Source organism: Alexandromys fortis, unplaced genomic scaffold (genome assembly GCF_014885135.2).
Source record: "Alexandromys fortis isolate MF-2015 unplaced genomic scaffold, M_Fortis_MF-2015_v1.1 scaffold_0, whole genome shotgun sequence".
In the NCBI taxonomy this organism is placed as follows: Eukaryota; Metazoa; Chordata; class Mammalia; order Rodentia; family Cricetidae; genus Alexandromys; species Alexandromys fortis.
The window spans coordinates 46,881,218-46,887,323 of record NW_026067949.1 but is presented as its reverse complement, the minus strand read 5'-3'; positions in this window follow the sequence as shown (position 1 = coordinate 46,887,323).

Below are 6,106 nucleotides of genomic sequence, written 5' to 3'. Positions count from 1 at the left end.
GTCGTATTTAATAGACAGAAGGATCAGGCTTTGGGTTGGGAGGGTGCAGAAAGATCAGGGACAGTTGATGACTTTGGATAAGTAAAAATAAATAAATACATTTTTTAATAATTTATTTTTATTTTATTTGCATTGGTATTTTCCCTGCATGTCTATCTATGTGTGGAGTCAGAGGCAGCTGTTAGAAACTCTTCCTGGAAAACAGGTTTCCTAGAAACACTAAGGCCAAGAGTGGCACAGAGCGACACTGGGGAGGTCTCTTGACGGCCATCCATGTTTGTACAGCTCTCAGACGTAGCAAATAAAATATGGATTATGCTCTTTCAGTGCTTTGACCTTTCTGACAGGAAGAGTCATTGTATGTCAGTGAGGCCCTTAGCTCTCTCTGAGCTTGCAGCCTCACCTCTTATGAATGTCTCCCTCCATTAACCCTTCGGTGAGTCACGCAGATGCTTGACGATAATCCTCCGGTGGACATGCTTCTTCTCCCAGAACAAGTGTTGACACAGAGTAGGCTCCAGATTCCCTGAAGCCAGACTACTGATCCTGAACTTTAACCACATTGGATCCTGCTGGCACATCCTGCCTCTGGCTCCACACCCACCTCACCGCCCACGGCATGAATCTGTGACCACAGAGCCAGATACTCACAGGGTGGTCCTTTGAGCACACCCTCAGGGGAAAAGACATGAAATATTTACTGTTGGCAAGCCAATGTTAGAGGAACGCTGGCTGAAACCTCCATAAAGGTGCCTCTAACATCCATGGTAGAGGCAGGAGCATCTGCCAGCCCCCTCCTATGTCTTGGGGTAGATTCATTTGCACTAACCCCAGCAGGTCAAAACGGAGCAGCTGTTCCCAGAGGGAGTCTGATACATAATCCCTTGTCTAAGACCAGCAGTGGGAGGGGATGTTTTATTTAAAATGTGCTAAATTGTTATCATTTTTTTTTTCCTGCAGGAAGCAGGTAGGAAGGCAGCTGGAAAGTGAAGGTAGATTCTGGCCCAGATTCTCTCCCAGATGTCTTAATTCTCTACTTGCTTCTGTGCTGTAGACATCATCATCTCAAAAATAACCAGACTCTGGGGAGCACAGGTCAGTGTTTCCCGTTTCTGAGAAACTCTGAGATCGGATTGTTTTTTCCTAATTCTTGCTGTCAAGTAACTGCCTGTAACAGACAGACTCTGCCATCAGCCTTTTCAAAATCACATACTATTTTGCTATGTTCTAGAGATCTCATTATCTTTAAGTGAACATAGAACTTGTATCCTTGAAAATACCCCAGAACTCAATAAATATGGAAAACATGCTAGACAGTCTTAGAAAGGAATGTCAAGGTCACTTGTGTGATGTCCAAATAGATAGTATAGCCAACTTAATACAATTTATATATAACTTAAGCTTTTGGGTCTGTCATGGTAAATAGTATTCTAACATTGAATTTCTTGGGCAAGAATAAGTACAATTTTTAATAGACCAAGAGCTGAATACAACATTCTAAGGCTAGGATTCACTGTCATGATAATATAAACAAGTATGCAAGCTTCCCTCAAGAAGCTATTACATCTAATTTTACCTCTAGAACCTCACTATAATGCCAGGTATGAGTTGAACTGGGCAGTGAGTGTAGTTGAAATTTATTAGTGGTGCCTAGCACACATTATTAGCAACCATAAAGTCATTATTCATTTAGTTTGCATTGGCTCCTTTGGACCTTGGAGTTTTGTTGGACTGAGTTGATTTTTACAGCATTAAACATCAAATTCCCAGGACTAATAAAGAGAGTTCTTGTGGTTTGTGCTCTGCACCACAAGCTGGCGTATGTTCATGTGTTTATTTCAGTTTCTCTTTTTCTCTCTGCAGAGTGAAGGATAAGGGTTTAGACAACATTATTCCCAAGGTAAAAAATGAGTTTGCAGAGGTGACCCAATTTTAATCAGTAATGATACAGCTAGTGTGATAACTTTAATGTGGACACAGCTTCCCTTCCTAATCATTGCTTCCTGAAACCCCAGCCCTGGAAGGGTATTTGTAGAAATTGTGTCGATGACTTCTGTTACCCTTTCACTAAGCAATACCACGTCTTCACCCTGTGGTAGCGCATCCTTCACGCTGAAAGACCGAATTGACATTGACAGAGACTGTCCGGCTTGTATGCTGTTTTCCTCTCCAAAATTTAAACTCATCCTCTCGGGTACTCTGTGGAAATAGGGAGTGTTATAGAAGTAGTGTGTTTTTATACCTTTATTAATCTGCTATGCAGGTACACTTGCTCTCAGGGGCCCTTTGTGAAGGTAGATGTAGGACAACAAGCAAACTTTTTTAAAAATGTAAATATATAGCATGTGTCAGAGTGTGGAATGCACACATTCTCCAGAAAGCCTGCCATAAAATCCCAAACTGCCGGTGGATGCACAGCGTAATTGCTCTCTGGAGAGTGAAAGAAGTCGTGTTGCCTCCTCAGCAGAAATTCACCTCCCCGGATGAAAATCTGATAAATTTCCCAGTTTCCCACAGAGGGAACGACTGAGAATTTAATGAGAAACACATTGGAATGGGACCTGTCACTGTGTGATTATGCATTCACTAATCTCCCTGCGGGGTACAGGAAAACTCAGTCTTCTCTGAGAGAGTTTATCTGAGAAAGGGGGAAAACACATCTAGAAATAAATTACCGAAAGAGAAACGTCTTCACTCCCACACGGATCCCTACTGACATCTCACTAGGCAGCTTGTTTACCTAACAAATAGCAAAAAATCAGGATTTGCATAGTAACCTGTTTTTACGATGATCAATAAAATTGGAGTTTTCACATGCTGACTAATGTATCGATACCTAAAGCAGCTCATAAAAGCCTGGCAGTTTTCATTTGGTCTTACAATTTGTGTGCAAATAATCTAAGTACAGGGACATGGAGAGTGGGTGTTCTCACTCATAATGAAGGAGCTAATCTTATACCTAACATGTAATTCTCTTACCTGGGATAGATTTCCTCAAGTACATCTTACTTATTTCATCCTAAAATTTTTAAGCAACTAACACATACCAGGGACCTAGATCTATATGTGTAGACTAAGCTCTGTGAATAAGTCACATATCCAGTGACCTCTACAAAGTATGTCACAGAAACATATTCAAAATTACTGCCACCTAAGGGGATTTCATAAGAGCCATCACCTACTATCAGACTGTCAGTGCGATAAATGCAGATATGCTCTTTCCAGAATTTAAAAACAAGAGACACAAAGAATATCTTGAATGAGTATTGGGCAGATCAAACATATCTCAGTAGCTTGGTACTTGCGCAAGTTAGAACTGTAGAGAAAGCATCCTGAGTGCCTGGAAAGTAAGAAAACAGTGATTGGGTGTTGTGTGGTAAGCTATCCTTATTCAGAACAATTATGTCAAGAAAGAACTGCTCACAGTTCTTCATAGATTCTGGAAGGCTTTCAAAATATGGAACTATTATTACAAAAGGAACATTAAAAGATGGTGTTATCAATGATGCTACCCGAACCATTGCCCTCTGTATTAACTCATACTTACTTTCCTTATCATCCATAAAATCTTGGACTCAAGTATGACCTCATAAGAGTAAATCTCACTCTTGGTCAGTTGCTTAGTTCTAAGGATCAAACACAGAGTGTTCTGCATTCTAATAAACACTCTTCTGCTCGTTCTATCCCAGCATTTTCTTGAGCTAAGATTGGTTCTTTTAAAATTACATGTATTTCTTACTTCCTTGGCTTTTTTATATTCATGAGATTTCCATCCCTGTTGTGTGATGTTTCGCTCTTTTGGCTTTTTTGAGGGGCCCACCACCTAGTTCCCAAACAAATTACACAGGGGCTTATTATTGCTTATGAATGCCCGGCCATAGTGTGGCATGTTTTTTGCCAGCTTTTCTTATGTTACCCTGACTACCTTTTGTCTTTGGATTTTAATCTTTCTCTTTTTCTGTATACCTTACTTTATTTCTTCCTCTGTGGCTTGCTGTATAGCTGGGTTGCTGTCCTCCTCTCCTTGTTCTGTTGTTGCTCTTCTTCTCTCCTCCCAGATTCCTCCTGCTATTTATACTCTCTGCCTGCCAGCCCCACTTATCCTTGCTCCTGCCTTGTTATTGGCCAGTCAGCTCTTTATTAGACCGTCAGGTGTTTTAGACAGGCAAAGAATCACAGCTTCATAGAGTTTAACAAAAGCCACACACTTGAAAATAATATATTCCCCAACACACCCAAATGTAGATTATTAGTTAAACCTAAAAAATAACTATGCTCTTTTTGAAACCTAACTAGAACTGTTCTTGTCTCTTGTCACACAGGTCTTTCACTTGCTTGGTCTGAGTCACATCAAGATATTTTCTATTATTTGTGGCTTCTGTGTAGGGTGCTGTTTCCCTGACTTCTTCCTCAGCCCATTTATCATTTGTATATAGGAGAGCTATTGTTTTTTTTTCCCCGTTAATATTGTATCCAATCACTTCACTAAAGATGTGCATCAGCTGTAGGAGTTCCCTGGTAGAGCTAATGAGAGTTGTTAATATTTGAAAACTCATGCAATTTATTGTAATAAAACTGGAGATGTTAAAGATCAAATGGTAGAGGTCATGTTAGAACCGAGTAACTCGTGGCTTAAAAATAGTAAGCTGGAGAGTGTTGGAGAGCTCTTGATGGATTAACTACCATATTTCGTAACTTATAATCACTTAAATGCTCTTTGATGACTTGAGGCATGCCTGAATGACTTAGTACTGCTTAGATCAGTGCTTCTCAATTTAGGGGTCATGACCCTTTAACAGGGGTCACCTAAGACCATAAAGAAACACAGATATTTACATTATGATTCATAAAAGTATAAAATTACAGTTATGAAGTAGCAAGGACATTTGTGGTTTGGGGGTCACCACAACATGAGAAATTGTATTTACAGGTCACAGTATTAGAAGGTTGAGAACCACTGCCTTAGACTGTTAAGTTATAAGATGGCTTCCTCTGACTTTTGTCTCTTATCTCCAAGACGTTCCAAAAGGACAAAGAGTTCAAGGTAGGAAACAATTTTGTCTCTGTCTTTATGAGATGAAAATATTACCTCCAACACAGTTTTGTAAAACTAGGTTAAAAACTAAAAGACAATTGAGAGTTGTCATGCTTTATCTAGGAGGTCCTCTCTTTTAAATATTTTACAAGTAATTTATGAAATTAATTTACCTGCCTAATTTGTTCTTTCTTGCTAATTCCTAGACTGAGTGTCAACTGGACATGACTCTTGTCAGTATCTTCTGTCATTATTACAGTGTAGGGCCACTCTAACCCAGGTGAAAGGACGAAGGTGGCTTATCTCACAGCTATCCATAATTAGTTTCTTTAGAGGGGAGCAAAGGTTGATTTGTGGATCTGTGATGCTGATCATCCTATTTAGAACTCCTCTTTTTATTTCTGTGTATTTCCAGACAACAAATACCGTGAACTAAAATTCAAACATAAACAACCAACAAAACAGAAGTATCAGCCTGAAGTTTGTATCTGTTGGGTATAAACTGACTTCCTAAATAATGACACTTATAAAATTCTAATTCTAATAAAATAAAATTCTAATCCAAAACCTTTGTTTGACAATAGATGATCTAGTTATTAAAAAAAATGCTTGTGGTGAGGCATGTCTTTAATCCCATCATTCAGAAGGCAGAAATAGGCTGATCTCTGTGAGTTTGCATCCAGCCTGATTTATAGAGGGAGTTTCAAGACAGTCAGGAATACATAGAAAGAGTCCCTAAATTATTTATTGTCAATAAATAAACAAATAAAAACCAGAAGGAATTGTATGTATGCATAACATCTATGCATGATTCACTTAATTGAAGCTTTTGGCTTAACTGTGCTTTAATTAGATATAACCATATATTGCCAGTAAACTTCAGGTAAGTGTAATCTATTTTTTTTAATTTCAGCGTGGCATTAAAGTCTGAAATTAATTAGTCCTGACATGAATATAATATATATTTGGTTGCTCTCCTGATTTAACCTTCATACACTAATTAAATCAAACTCAAAGTACAAGATAAGCTATGCGTCTTAGTAAAAAGTGTGAGTGGTATTTAGTTGATTT